Raw genomic sequence first — 16080 nt, 5'->3', positions numbered from 1 at the left:
TGAAAGAAGATCTGGCCAAAACCCTTCTGTTAGCCTATATACGAGATGCCCTGCAGTCAGTGTAAGGCATAGGAAGATAAAATATTTTCTCTCATATTTATCTAAAGGCTTGGAGTTAAACACTTACAAACACAAACATTTAGGGTTAAATATCAAATCCAAAACATTTACTTCCTGCTTCTAGGTGTGTAGGAAATACTACAAGAACCAGTAAATGTATATACATGTGATGAGAGAGATGATGGAGGAGAGAGGGTGAAAAATAAACTTTTTGGAACTTTAAAAACATTTGGTTTGTATGCAAGACGAAACATAGGGATCCAAACATTCTGTTTTATGCGGACCCATTCCCCAGGCTGGCTTTCTCCAAAAATAACTCAGCTAAGTCAACAAATGCTTATTCTGTCTTTTTACAATAACTTTATAAAGTAATGAAATAGATTCTTGAAAATACAGTATAAATAATATATCAGTAAGTGCTATAGCAAAAAGTCATGAAGCAAATGAAACTGCTGTCTGCAGTACTGATACAGTTGGATAACTTGATTTCATAAATAATTTATATTGCTTGGTTCAAAAAAGTTATTTGGTATAAGTTACTACATACTGGAAGTTAGGTCTGATGCTGGGCTCTAGCTGAATGCATGTAGAAACTTGATTAAGGCTCTCACACACTTAGCCATTTTCTGCTACATTATTTTTATTGATGATATAATGCCAAAACGGTAGAAGCTCCAAGACAATTTTTTCTCCTTGATGCTAACTCAACAGGTTGGTAGTTGTCATAGAATCCTATAAGTCAAAAATCAGAGGAATTAACCTTGTCAGTCAGTCAGAGAATTATAGTTAATTTATTGATCTTAGAATTTTTGTGTAGTGTGTCAATGTGGGCGGGGGGGAGGGGGGAGGAGTAAGGAGGGAATATATCAATGATAAAAAGCACATTTCAGGGTTTTCCAGCATAAAAAAAAGGAAATTACTCTCCTATCATTGCTGTATATTATAAATTATAAAAAATAACTAATTTTGAATGATAGTATACTTAATAATTTGTGATATTACATTTCAAGGAAATACCTATGTAAATATTTACTGGAGGTGTGCAAGTAATTAATGAAAAATATACAAATATGATGAATTCATCTCTTTCTGCTGATGAATACCTATTAGCATATCTCTATTTCCTTGTATATGTTTATCTGTTGTCTATTCAATGTATTTTTGCACATATTTTTAGTCTATGGATTAACAGTAAACAGTTTTTTTGCAGTGAATATTTGATTCTTGATATTCAACACTCGAACTGGATTGCGTAGTTATGACTGGTTACATAAATTACATTTTAATTGTATCTGTTCCCTGACTGGTTGTGTGTGAAAGCGTTTGTGGTAGGAACACTTCTGCAACTTCTGCATGCAAATTTAAACTTCAGTCTCTAGAAATATTCCTACATGCTACTTGAAATTTGCTTTCCACAAATATTGTGCCAGTAAAACTTGATCATTTAAATGCCCAGGACTGGCACCGATTCAATCAATCATCATCTATTCTCTGTTTTTTTGGCTGGCTTAGCGATACCTTGTCATTTGCCAATACTATGCTGTCTCCTTGTTCTCCCTCAAATTCTGTTCCAGTCTGTAGTCATTAGGCATTTCCCATGGGCCTGAAAGACCACAAAACTGAAAGTAACACACCTTATGGTCTCCACTTTGTATAAAATACTTAAATATCCATTAGAAGACGGACTAGATCCCTGGTGTCCAAGGTGAGTGTGCTGACGACTAGGCATTCTCAACCTCTCTCTGGCCCAGTGACTATTTAGGTATCTTATACAAAATGGAAATGCTTCAAAAAGATTGAGAGAGACCCATCCCAGAACATGTAGGAGCCTGGGTTCAAGTCCCAGAGTGGGTGATTGAACCTGAATCTTCCACATCCCAAGCTCTAACCACTGGAATATTGGGTATAAGACCACCACCCTCCTCTTTTGTGTGGATTCGGTGTGCTCAGTGAACACATACTGGGTCGAGCCCCACAGGCAGAATAGCAGGGGAATGCCTAGTTTATGAATCTCACTGGGACTTAGGTGTGAATTAGGTGCTGAGCAGCTTCATGGTGCCAGTATTTAGGCAGCTTTGAACATGCCCGGTGGCAGGGTGACTTTGCTGGCAGAAATTTAGGTGTCTAAGGACTTTTGGCAGTAGCTGAGTGTGGTTTTGTGAATGCCAGTGTTGCCTATACATTAGACTTGGGAATTTAGGTGCCTTACTGCTCCTTTAGTCACCTAAATCCACTTGTGCATATAGCCCTATATACCTACATGAGAAACAGAAATTTAATAATAGAAGGCTCCTTAATCTAGCAAAGATATAACAAGTTCCAGTGACTAGAAGTAGAATCCATAGATTTTACATTAGAAGTAAGGCACAAACTTTTAACAGTGAGAGTTATTAACAATTGGAACTATTTACCAAGGATTGATGGATTTTCCATCAGCTTGCAATTTTAAAATCAAAAGTGGATTATTTTTCTATAAAATATGCTCTAGTTCAAACAGAAATTAGTTCAGGGAAGACCTATGGCCCATGTCATCCAGGAGGTCAGAATAGATCATCACAGTGGTCCCTTTTGGTTTTACAACCTATGAATCCCATTGTACTTCAACCCCTCTAGGAAAAAAAAAAACAACCAAGAAAATGAATAAAATAGGGTTAATGAATACTTGACATACAAATGTATTGTGAAGTTTAATTACTATATTTAAAATGCAAAGCCTGTATGGTTGAATGAAATGTACCATAAAGTTGCCAGCTGTCATCATTATCTTTAAATTTGAAGTAGTTTTACATAAGCAGAATTATGCATAGACTTCTCTTAATAATCGGCAGATCATCATAAACTACTTTGAAAATTTAGTCCATACTCTCCATTGAAAAAACAAACCAAATACCTACTATAAATTCAGGTGAGATATTACAGAGCAATTAGATTAGGTTAGATTAATAGGCTCATTAAATGATAATTATCAGTTTGTTACCAAAAGCACCAGTTTAATTACACAATTAAGTTAAGATTATTTTCATTCTGTACAGGAAGCTTACTATAATTTCAATTTACTCGGTCATTTTTAGATATGTCATTGAAGCCTGATTCATTTTGAATCTAGTGCAAACAGCAGCAGCAAAATTTCGAGGACCCTATGGATTATTTGTAAATATATTTGCAAATTGAATAATTCAGCCAGTAATAGGTTATGCTAAATTATAAGCATCAGGTTATATATCCTTCTTTACACTGTAAATAGGACTAGAAGATTTTATATGGAAAGGGTATTAAACAAATGATAAGGTATTAAATGTGACACTTAAATGTGATATAATTTAGCTATGCATATATGTAAATTATACATTTTGTTCTTTTCATATAAAATAGAATACAAGTTACTTTACATTTAACACATAATTAACAATACAAAACACTATTGTGTGAGAGGACAGTAACAGTGCTAATAAAACCAAAATACAATCCTATGAGTATTAGCAAATTATTTAAATCCTAGGTGGTCCAAATCAGAACCATAAATCGAAACACCTCTGAATTTTGGAAAAGTTTGGATCCACATCTGAACCTTGTGGCCTGAGCCTATTTTCATTATTATGTTATGGGAGAGTTCTGTAGAACCGAATAGGGATGAAACCAATAGGCATCTATACAAGGTGCTTTAAAAACATATTGTGCATATATAAAGAATGATATCCCTTCTATAATGGTGAATTCTGTTTATCTGATTTAAAATCTCTAAAGAAAGGTTAAGAATGTTCTATATGAAGTGGGTATAAAAGAGATCCCTAATCCAAGCACCTTTGAAGTCTGGTAAAATAACAGATTCAGAACTGTGTTGTGGCTGAGAACCATCTCTTGTTAAAATCTATACTTCCATTTCCCCCAGAAAATCAGTAGATGCGTCATTCTGTGTAATGAGTAAATCAGTCTCACACTGATATTTCCCATGTGAGTCTTCAGACATTTGCCATATGTATGTTCTCTTGGCTCTCTTCTCTTGCACTCTCTTAGATGGTAGTGTGAATTACTTGTCTGCAAAGATCCAAATAATCAGAAATCAGCTAAATGCAAGGATGGTAAATCCATATGTATGTGTGTTCCATTTGTTGCAATCATAGAATCACAGAATACTAGGGTTGGAAGGGACCTCAGGAGGTCATCTAGTCCAACCCCCAGTCTAGTCCAATCATATGGAATGCTGTCACACTATACATTTTTATGGCCAGTCTGTCTTTAGGTTCTACCAGGACAAAGTTTTTAAAAGGCCCACATGGTCCCACTTCCTCTCCTGTTAGATTGGTAACTCAGCAGCTGGGTTGAAATCCTGATCACATTGAAATCAAGGCAAAATTCTCATTGACTTCAATGGGGCCTGGGTTTCACCCTTAATTGGTTCTGCTGTTGCTTCTTCCTGAATAAAGACAGGTAAATAATAGCCTGTCTGGCTCACACGTTACTTCATAAAATAGCTGAAAATATCATGATGTGAATCAATTCAGTTACATCTAAAACAATGGGCCAGATATTCAGCTAATGTAAATCAACACAGTCCCATTGACTTGAAGGACACTAAACTGATTTGTACCATCTGGGGATCTGATCCACAGAGAGGGGAGACCTGGGTTCAAGTCCCTGCGTCAACAAATATTTAATTATTTAATGAAAAGTGGAACGACCTTTAATAAAGCATTTCTTTAATTATATCCAGTCAGCCTGAACTGAGGTGCCATGGCCATGACTTTGGAATCATGATATGCTGAGATTTTTTGCACTTCCTACGACACTCTGGTCCTCAGACTAATGGATCTGCCAAATTTTTAAAGTGATGACACTGTAGACTGGCATATAGACCCAGATTTAATTGACCCTATTGCAAACATATTTGGTACAGAGAGAGATCTGGGCCAAAATGCTCACCACTGGATCAAATGCCACCCATCTGCATCAACAGGGTGGGGAAAATTGATGGGGCTGGTGGTGAAAGGGAGACAGTCCCAGTAGTGAGGGAGTGAGACACTTGCCAAGGGAACAATAGGTAGCACCACCCCCGGGAGTCTCTGGCACCCATTGGCCAGCTGGGAAAGAGGGGTGCTGAGATGCAATCATTCCCTAGCTCCCAGGATTTAGCTCAGTGCAGGAGACCTGTGGAGCCTCTGCCCACCTTACCCACCCAAACTTGGAGTGGGAACCCGGCCTGACAGATGCTGCTGGTCTGACCGGTTGCCTGTTTAGGGGATATGGAAGGAATTTTTTCTCCAATGGGACAATTGCCAGAGGACCAGATTGTTTTCTGCTTTACTAGCAGCATCTTCAAGCCACAGTGGGTTATGTAAGAATGTGCTTACTACCTAACTGAGGTACTGGGGTGGGAGGCTTATTTGTTGCAACTTGTAGCCAGTTTCCAGTGCAGCTAAGAGAATAAAATGAACATTTCGCAGAGGTAAAAGACCTGGGTTTTGGGGGGGTTGGGCCCTGGGCTTATGTGATAGGGTGAGACCTTGTGGTTTTCAAGGGTCAAGGTCAAACTTTGTGACCCTCACAGGTTGAAGTCCCCACCCTATTGCAGCCTCTGTCCCCCTTGCAAGGTGGAGGGTGCTAGGACTCAGAGAGAGCTGAGTCCTGTGGCTTAGGCTGACAAGAGCCATCCCGTGTTATGGGATATATGGTAAGGAGCCCTGAAGCCCCCAGACTGGAATGAAAAAAATGCCTGGTACAGGAAAGTATGGGTGATGGGTGGGTAGCACCTCTCCCCTGTGTTATAGTTTAGTAAAAGTTGTGACCTGCTGCTTAATTCCATGCATGTGTCTGTCCTCATTTTGCCACTACATCAGTTACTAGGGTATTGAAATCTGAACTTCTCCTTTCTGCACTTTCGAACAAGGATGGCTTTAAGGTTCCTAAAATTCATGTAACTTCTTGAAATGGGTTTGGTGCATGCCTCGCTAAACACAAAACAGAGAGTGCCTACCTTATAGCGTACTTGCTGCACAGGATGTGGGAGATCCAAGTTCAATCCCTCCCTTTAGTAGATGGGGAGAAAGGATTTGAACAAGTGTTTTTCACCATTCAGGAGAGTGTTCTAACTACTGAGCTATGGGATAGTCTGTTGTAGGGATTCTCTCAGTCTCTCCTGTTGAAGCTGTTCCATTGTGGATAAATAGTGAAATAGACATGCGGGGAGCAGGAAATTACTCTGTAGCCGTGTGCTTAGGGCACCTACCTGATTTAAGTGGGTTGCATCTGTGGAATGGTGAAAAAAGTATTTATTAATTACACCCTTAATGTTCTGTTCATTAATACCATATGTTCTCTTTCCATCTAATTACCCTTTTTATACTTCTGTAAAACATTGTCACATCTATGATTAGCAAGGAGTCAGACTTATTCCAAATGCATTATATGAAAAAAGGAAATGTTGACATAAGAAAAATTCTAAAGGGTTCATTTGAAAGCCAAAAATACATGTACTTTGTATTCTAGCCCTTGTGAGCATCAAGCTGTGCTAAAAAGCATCTCTTTGAGGCTTATCATACACTAGAAAGACATAACTGAGCAAGATTCTGTAGTCTCTTCAAATCTAAGGACTTTAGTTCTAGATCCCTCCTACAATATTATATCAAGTGTGTTGTAATATTTCTTTGTCCCTTACATCAAATGTACACTTTTCTCTTCATCTCTGCTTTCTCCTTCTTAGAGTTCTTATACTCTAAATGTGGCATTTATAAACACATGCAGTATTGGCTTAATCTGTTCCTCAATCAACAGGAGTTTTATTATTGTACTCCCCTCAACCTTGAATGCAGGGCTTTTTGTCTGGCCAGTGGGAAGAAAAAGGGTCATGGCTCCTTTAAGTGTTCCCTCTCATTTGAGTTAAGAAGGGGCCATCACCTGAGTCAGAGCTGGAGTGGTCCATGGTCGCCTTGTGATGGAATGATAGGAAATACCAGTCTGAGTGGGGAGTGGATCCATTTTTTCCCTGATGTTTGGGAGGGAATAATTAACTATCTGGGAGCCCAGCCGAGGGTGAAAAGGAGGTAACCAAGCTAATTGCTGCCACCAGCTTGTGTCCAGTACTGGAAGAAAACTTAAGGGAAGGTGGCCCCTAAGGAATCTGACAAAGGTGAGCTGGGGCTCCAACAGCTGGTACAGCAGTAAGATAGCTGTCCTTTAATCCCCACTCCTTAGTCCTCGTATGAGGGGAGGATGGTAGGGCTTCCCAAGTAGGTGGAAAGAATTAAGTACAGAGCACACCTGCACTGTATGATTTATTGGCAGATATTTTCCAGATGAATTAATAAAGTTGCTTCCTAATTTCCCCACATCCCTTGCAGCTTGTCTTTCTTCTTGCATGGCTGGGACAATGACTCCAGTGGGAGCAACATTTGGTGAGCTCTGAATGCTTTAGAAAATCCCACCCTGTGTTTGTACTGGTGAACAAAAAAGAAAATAATGTTTTCCATATGTTGTCTTTATTTATATTTAAGTATTGTCTGTTGCAAAAACCCTTCAGTGTCTGTGGCATAGTGCCTGCCCCTCACTGGCCTGGATAGGGTTAAAAAGGGTCCTTGGAGAGGCTGCATGAAAGGTAGCCAATAGGAAGGGGCTGTGTAGCAGCCAATCCAGGCCCAGGAGGCCAGTATAAAAGGGAGCTGCAGAGCAGAGCAAGAGGAGTGACTCTCAGGAGCTTGAAGAGGGAAGACTATCAATACCTTTGGACAGAGCAGTGGCTGGCTCTGGAGAAGGAGCAGCTGAGATCCCTGAGGTAAGGGCTGGACAGTGGACTGCAGCTGCCACTGAAGGAAGTGGCTAGACTGGGACTGCAGAATCCCCTGGAAGAGCACAGATTGTAGCACAGCCGGAGGGCTGTGTCATGAAGCAGATGTTGCGGGCTTTGGAGAGATGTAGGTTCTAAGGGGAGATGTAATGGCAGGTGAGACACAACTGCATGGGGGCGCTGGTACCTCCAGATCTGATTCCCCAGACTTACTAGCAGGAGGCGCAAGAGTGGTGGGTGGACCCCTGTTACAGTGCTCCACTAGTGATAAGACTCTGTGGTCTCTGTAAGACTCTATAATTCTACAGAATAATACTTTTCTTTCCCCCATTGCATTTTAAGTTCTTTGCTCCTTACTTTGGTCCTTACTGTTAGTACAGAACACTAATTTAGCTTCTGAACTAGGAATGTTTGTCAGCCTTTTCTCCCATTTTTTTTCTGTTGTTTGGATGAGTTCCCTTAAAGATAAATATAATAAAAATAACTTAGTGTGATTTGAAAATGGTATAATGTTTCACTAACTGCACAGATACAAGTGTCAGTGATACTATATACAAATATTCGCAGTCCAAACTGTCAGCCTTGGCCTAATGTGATTAGATTGGGGCTAGACAATTAATTTCTCTAAAAAAAATTATAATTTAATCAGATTAAGTGAGATTGTTAGTACGCAATCTGGAAGAGAATGGCGCACAAGTCACTTTACACATACATGTAGCCCCATTGAATTCCACCATACTTCTGACATTCATAAAGTTCTTCACTTGCCCATGTCTTTGCATGATTGGGGCCTTTGCTAAAATGTTAAATATCTGTTTTCTTAGCTTATTTCACTTCAGCCCTTCTGTTATCTGTACTACTGCAGAAAAAGCATATGTATGCTAGATTTGTATTAGAGAAAGTTCTGAATGTTTCTTTTAAGATCTTCAAATTCTTTTTTTTTTTTTTTTTTTTTTTTTATTGTGATTAAGTTCTAATACATTCATTTGGGGTGATTTAAAGAAGTGCCAGACAAACCTTGCAATATTCAAAGGAAGTTTTGCCATTGACTTTAATAGCAGTAGTTTTTGGTCCTCGGTTAATGTTTGGACGATGTTTCAGAATTGTAAAGTGCTAGGTGTTGTTGTCCTTTGTGGTTGGTAAAGCTTACTAATTTTTAGAAGACATAAATCACCAGAATAAGTTTATAATGGCCATTTTACTGTATATCAAGGAGAGTCTGCTTCTTTTACTGAGCAAAGAAAAATTGTCATGAAATCTTTGCTTGTTTTTCAAGCATTGTGCATTTAGTTGGGGATGACTAGTCTTGTGAAAAAATATGCTCCAATTGCATTAGACTCGTGCTCATTTTTTTAAAAACTGCATATAATTTTTTTGTTTTAAGCATAAACAATTGAATTAAGATTAAGCTTTTTAGCACTAAATGTCTATTAAAAAGAAAAGACTTTTTTTGTAATATTCCTATTTTAGATAGCAGTGCATCAATTCTTGCTGTTATTTTTCATTAATTTTTACATAGTGCTGTAAATCCATATGAAATTGTGCAGAAGATGAATATGCTGAATGTTAAAGTCCAAAAATATTTGTGGCTTACAGGCACAATCCAGTTTAATACAGAAATAAAAACAAATGTAGTAAATATGAAGTTGGTTGTGAATTTACAGAGGAAATGCTTCATGGAACAGGGGCAAATTCATTTTATTTTATGAATTATAATATTGTCCACTTTTTAATGGTTATTCTAAAAAGTACATTTGCGAAATATGGTCGTTGTAAAATTTGTATTAGTTTAGAATGATGAATTCAGGAGCAGTATTTCTGTGTTGTATTTTGGCTGATCAAAAGCACTGAAAAGTAAGATTCCAGTTGTTGAATTATACAGAATGAAGCTATGCCCAGAATTAATTAATATATTCATATAAATCAATGCCACAAAAATATCATTATGGTAGTTATAATTGGAAGGTAGTTTTTCCCCCCCATATGCAAGTATAAGAATTACCCAAACCTAAGCCAGTGTTCAGCTGATATGTGGAAATAACATGTTTGAATAGAGTTCTGCAGGTCAACTCTATTAAAATGAATCTATACAATAGCATTTTTCTCAATATATTTTCCCTCTTACATGAGCAGTGTCACTGAATCTCATTTTGTTCCTGGGAGATTTTATTTTGCAAAGAATATCTTAAGAGTATGAAATTCAGTGAACTCTCTGATCCTATCTGGAATTGTGCTTGAAAAATGACATTTTCTTCACTGTAAATCCTGCATGCTCAGCTATGATTCCTCATGTTACCTCCAATCCAGCAGACAAAATTAGTAAATTTAGATTTTAAATAATATTTTGTGAAACATTCTGTATCTGCAGGCGTTCAACAGAAAAGGAGCTGAGGAAAAACTCATAATCCTAAAAAGCTACGTTGCAAAGCTGTATGTTTTTATCTATTGAAAATTAGTCAGTCCTCACTAAAATACTGTTAAACTATTACAGGAATTAATACTAACATGATTGTCATTTTTCAGCAGCATAGTCAAGGACTTTTTCCGGTTATTTATAACAAACCAGAAGTGACCCCAGGGCAGCTGAGCCCTTCCTCCTACCATCACAAGGAACCCCAATGTACAGTTGCACTCATAAATTTGTCCAGTTCTTTCTTAAAACTAAGTTATTTGCTCCTACAGCCCCTATTGGGAGGCTGCTCCAGAACCTCACCCCTCTGATGATTAGAACCCATCTAATTTCCAGCCTGAATTTGTTGAATTTGTTCAAGGCTAGTTTATATCCATTTGCTCTTGTGCCGATGTTGTCCTTCAGTTTAAATAGCTCTTCATTCTCCCTGGTATTTATCCTGCTAATGTATTTAAAGAGATCACTCTTATTCTCTCTAAGCCGTCCGTTTGCTCACATAAACAAGACATGCTCTTCCAGTCTCCTCTCATAAGACAGGCCCTCCATTCTTCTGATCATCCTACTAGCTCTTCTCTGTACCTATTTCAGTTTATATGTACAAAGGAACATTTAGACGATTTGTTATCCCTCTTCCCCACCCTTCATATGTTACTTCTCCTCTTACATTGTGAGCTTTTCCAGGGCAAGGATGTTTTCTGCATTTGTACAGTGTCTAACAGTGATGCCTCATTCATGAGCACAGACTCTGGGCACTATATTCCGTGAAGGTAATAATGTATCCAGTGCCTGTTAGAGGCAAGTGTCATAGTACAACCTATTATTAGGGTTGCCAGATTCTTCCCATTATAAGACCCTATTTTTCAGCTAATTATACATTTGCTAAATTTTTACTGTTTGAGCTGAATTTGTCCATGCCTGGTGAAGCTGTAATATTTTTGGAAGGTTCAGAAAATGGTTCATATATTTCCAAGAACAAGGCTAAGGAAAAATACATTGTTTTGGCCAGGTTTAAAATTTTGGTGACCTTTCATTTGAAAAGCTCTAGCATCCCTCAGTGCTTTGGAGTGGAGACTTGAAATTTGGTAGGTGTTTATGTGGGGGATGTGCTGTTTGCCATCCTTATGAAAATTTCCTCATATTTGTCTAAGTTCTAAATCTTTGAAAATTGCAGCTTGCACATAGTGGAGACTTCTTAGATTTTAAGAGCTACAGACCCGAAAGATTCTGTCTGCACTAAGCATGTCCAGCTCATGGCTGAGCAGGACTTTCCCCTCAATTTCATCTGAAGGCTGTTACAGGCCATGCTGAGTCTGGGACTGGGACAAGGAGCTGGACTGGGGAAGAGACAAAAATGGGGCAAAGACAGATTGCCAGTGATGGGGCAGAAGGAATCACACCTGCAGGTAGTGGGTAAAAGAGTTTGTGCAGAGTCTAGAGCAGATTCCTCTCCCGAGCCTAGAATAAAACCCAAGTCTCCAGAGTCTCACCATTTATCTCCTATCAGCAAATATTCGTGAAACCCACTGGCAAAGTGTTTGTCATCCCTTTCTAGGGTTGGCCCACACAGAGGGTGACAACAGAGTAAATCAAAGCAGTAATAGGTTAACTCATGGGGCAGAGAATTGTGTGGTGGAACTAAATATTACAAATTTAATCATCATCCATGTGAGTGTCAATATGATGCCTCATGATGGACTTTGGTTTTCTCAGTTTGCTTTTTTAAAATAAAAAATTAAATTACACACAAAAAACAAGTTAAAAGGAATAATGTTAAGGTTATAGAATCAAGCAGTCAAAAGTTATGAAATGCCAGAATTAAGGTTGCCCGTGTAACCTGGATTCAGGCCCCTTGTGTGTGTGTCCATTCTGATACAGTCTTTAATTACATAGTCGCATGCTATTTTTCCATAGGATCTCTGTTTCAATGCACAGAATGTGTAGTTAGTCAATATTCTCTTTTATCCTCATTATTCAGTGTGTGGCCCCATGTCTTATCTTAACTATGCTCTAAAGACAGAATTATTAATTTCCTCATGAGCTTTTCTATGGCACTCATCTCTCTAGCATCTGAGTCAACTACTATTGAATTTATTTACAGACGTCTGTGAGATGGGGGTAGTATTATACCCATTTTACAGATGGATAGCTGAGGCGCAGAGATTAAAGTCAAAAGCATCCTCTGATTTTGGATACCCAATTTGAGATGGCTAGGACATGATTTTTCAGAGTACTTTATATGTTCAAAGCATGGGTCTCATTGACTTCTGTTATAGCTTTGAGTGCCTAATGCAAGTCAGGCCATACAAAGGGTCTGATGTCAGTCTTCCAGAAAATGAGGAATGCAAAATTAGTGACCAGCTCTGAAATGTGTAATTTAAGCAACTGGACTAGCACCACACAGGAACTCTATGGCAGAGGCAGGGATAGAATCTAGTTTTCCAGGGCAGCATTCAATGTCCTAACTGTAGAATTATCCTTTCTCTTCCCACAATCCCTTGCTTCCTTCAATGCACATCTTACAACTTCTGCAACAAATGAGGCAGAGATCCTACAGACAACAGCTTCCTTCACTCCACAAGCCTAGATTCATTTCCTGAGTAGGTCCATCCTGTGAACTGAATTAGGCACAGGTTCTTGTGGGGAAAAAATATGTAATTGTAGTAGGGTGGCCACACCCCATCATGGCTATGGGTTGCTTTATAGGCATCCTGCCCTTACTACCCCCCTCTTATGGACCCTTAAGCACTCTTAAGTGTCTTTCTTGTGGTTTACAGCACCCCTTTCTGGGGCTGATTTAATACTAAATATAGTCAGAGTCCTTAATCTCAAAATAATCAAACGTAAAGTCCAAAATCAGAAATTCTACCTGAAGCCACCAATTCCCAGCTTTTTGGTCCGGCTTCCATACTTTCCTTCTAGCCACATTTGTGCGGTCTCCTGCTATTTTTTCCCCAGTATTAAATCACCTGTCTCTGATCAGATGAGGCTCGTCTTGTCATCACAGATGATATAGGCCCAGGCACTTCAACACACAAGCAAGCTATCCTGTTACAGTGAATATGTAATTAAAGACAGTATCAAAATGCATATGCACAAGATGGAAAAATTAAGGTTGTTCAGGCAACCTTCATTCTGGCATTTCCTAACTTTTGAGTGCTTGATTTTGCAACCTTAATCTTTTAATATAGGGTTTTTGTGAAATATGGACATTAGCCACCTTAACGAGAAATAACTTCAGCATCTCCGTGTTTTCATATTAGTTGTTGACAGTGCATGCTGATGTTCATTAGCATTTCAGGTAGACATACAAAAAAGATTTTATATATGTTAATTTTAGCAAGAAGTGTGGAGTCAGCATGAATAAGGATCATAAAAGGCCAGTTTTGACATAGATTTGCATCAGATAGGCATATTTGAAAAACTTCTTTGAAATGTTATACAGAATCCTGCATAAGACCTTGTATCAAACAACTGAATCAGCCCCATCTGTAGTAAAGTCCACAGAAGGTTCAAGATGATGAAACCACAATATTAGAATATTCCAGTGTGTTTGAAATTTATTTTTAATGAATTTACTTTGGGCCAAGTGAAAATTTGCACTAACCTACATATACAAATGCATGTCCTGGGTACCCTCTAATAGGCAGGTGTCAGAATCCAGCTCACAAAATTTTATTCCATATCAGCAAGGAAGATATTTTAATTATAACCTATGTGTTATAAGGTGGCCCCTTCCTGAAGCACTTCCTGTGCCCCTGAGCCAGGCTGGGACATGATAAACACCTGCCTTGGTTTCCCTTTGGGGTTCACCCCGACAAAGAAATATTCTCTCTTAACAGCAAATTCAAACTCTTCTATTTATAAAGCACCACAGTCCACAGATCCCTCAATTTCTCTCACATCCCCAAAGTAAAACAAGTTTATAATGCAGCAATCTCTTCAATCCCTTTTAAAGGTGACCATTTCCAGATTACCTACTAGAGTCATTAATCATTTTGTCCTAGGTTTGAGTCCCTGTTCCAGGGCCCTACTCTCCAGGCCATTTAATTGAGAGTTTCAAGACTTGCTTCTCTCCTGTGAGACTCCTCCCGTAGCCACAAGTCAGGTCTCCCACTCAGCCAGGCCTCTCTGCCTGTGAGTCCTATCCCTCCTCCTGGGATTCACCCATCAGCATCAACCCTCTTCATCCCGTTCTTCATCAGGGCCTCGGCATGAGCTCTTCTTTAATTTGACAAGGGTTCCCCAGCTCTGGTCAGTCCTCATCATCAATCTTTTGCTTTTCCCAGGGGCTCTGTCTACCAGCTTGCTGGTGATGGTGCTGCTGCTTGCTGCTTCCTCCTCTTCACTAGGTCTCCTTTTCTTCCTCAGGAAGCTGTCACAGGAATTTCTCTGTCAGTGCTTGCAGGCAGTTCTGACTCATCCGGTCTCTCTCCCATCTAGAAGCCAGGTGCCCTCTTTTAAGCTCAACTGGAGTGAGCTGACAAGTCACAGGTGTATTGGTCTCTTTCCCTTTAAAGGGCCATTGGCACCTTTTGACATTATCTTTTTCTCCTCTGCCAATAACCCGAACTAGGAGTTCTCAAACTGTGGTCTGTGCTGGGATTCTGCCAAGAGCTGGCTAGAGACATAGACCCATCCCCACAAAGGTGTTTAGGTTCTTAACTTCTATTGATTTCAATAAGACATTAAAAGACAACTAAGAGCAGATTAAATAGGTGCCTAATACAACATTTCCATGTAGGTAATTGCTGTAGTCACCCACAGGGATGCAGTGCAATCACAAACTTAAAGGAAGGTGGTTGCCAGAGTTGTGAATGGAAAGGGATGGTGGTCTGTGCTATGGTGACAAAGAGAGGAGGTGATACTCAAGATAATCTCTCTGAATATGTGGTCCATGTCATGAAAGTGTTTGAGAACCTCCAACCTCAGGCCTTTAAAGATTACTCAGATTCTAAGTTAGTGAGCATTTGCAATGTGTAGCCTTTTAGGTTAAAGATCAACTGTCTCCCCTAATATATATATATATATAAAACACACAGCTAAACCTTGGATGACAGAATCTTTTCTATAGGAGAATAATAGATAACAAATGATGAATAATAATTCATGATGTTTTATAACAAATATGTGAAATGCTGGAGACTCATAAACATATTAATAATTTAATGACAGTCACTGGAATATTCTTGCCAATTGTATGATCCACAAACAGCAGCAAATCCAAATCAAACTGCTTATTCACAAATCTGTTTTTTTCATTATTCAGCAAGCTCTGGTACTGATAGATGAATTCCATCAAGTGTGCAACCGTTAAAAATGTAGCTATATAAAATGTCAGTGTTGTAACTCAACTGAAGTTCCTTTTATGTTAGAATATCACTAAGTTTGATGAAATATTTAATCATAATAAGATTTTGGAATGAGAACCTACAAAAACAATAAATATGAATAGAATATGTCAAATGTCTATTTTTTGACATTCCAAGCTTTACTGCTACTCTTTTTTAATAATGCAAAAGGATCAACTTTCTACTTAGAGTTTTAATCATTTATCAATTTCCTACAGACCACTGATTTGTTAGAACCTCTTTTTTGAGGTCTGGCGTTTCAAAAAAGATTATCAAAAAAGATGCTGCTGTTTATGAGACGTTAATATGAAAACAAGGTATTTCTCCCTTGAAAAACTCAGGCTTTTAGTAAATCAAGAGGCAATATTAAACATTTTGGAAAATGCTTTGTTAATCAGGGATGTGGGAATCATGAAAAGGGGCCTGGCTGCTATGCATTGAAGTCTGTGGGATTTTTACTCTTGATGGCAATGTGAGAACCTTGT

At 38.6% G+C, this 16080-nt stretch overlaps 1 protein-coding gene across 1 annotated transcript in view; it reads left to right on the top strand.

Moving 5' to 3' along the window:
* Nucleotides 1-16080, top strand: part of SNTG2 (syntrophin gamma 2) — a 429181-nt gene that overhangs the window by 381640 nt on the left and 31461 nt on the right. The gene's annotated exons all lie outside the window — the stretch shown is intronic.

The sequence above is a fragment of the Emydura macquarii genome, unplaced genomic scaffold (assembly GCF_026122565.2).
Source record: "Emydura macquarii macquarii isolate MOO-44397 ecotype Brisbane River unplaced genomic scaffold, CSIRO-AGI_Emac_v2 contig_1027, whole genome shotgun sequence".
NCBI classification, from domain to species: Eukaryota; Metazoa; Chordata; order Testudines; family Chelidae; genus Emydura; species Emydura macquarii.
This window is presented reverse-complemented; position numbering and strand designations above follow the sequence as displayed.